The sequence below is a fragment of the Penaeus monodon genome, chromosome 32, assembly GCF_015228065.2.
Source record: "Penaeus monodon isolate SGIC_2016 chromosome 32, NSTDA_Pmon_1, whole genome shotgun sequence".
NCBI classification, from domain to species: domain Eukaryota; kingdom Metazoa; phylum Arthropoda; class Malacostraca; order Decapoda; family Penaeidae; genus Penaeus; species Penaeus monodon.
In genome coordinates this window covers 6,464,728-6,464,934 of record NC_051417.1, presented here as the reverse complement: position 1 = coordinate 6,464,934, position 207 = coordinate 6,464,728, and positions in this window count along the sequence as shown.

Sequence of the window (207 nt, the reverse complement as noted above, 5' to 3'; positions counted from 1 at the left end):
TTCATACACCGCCACGTGACACGAAGCTCAAAGATCTATTATTCATTTCATCTACTCTGTTAAAAAGATGCAATAATAGTATATCCAAAATTCGTAACGGAAAATCTTGATGTGATGGCCATTTACCTTGCCTGCTCAGCTGGGGTGTTAACAGAAACTAAACAAAACCGGTGAAAGACAGGAAGAGATAGATGAAGGGGAGGGAGG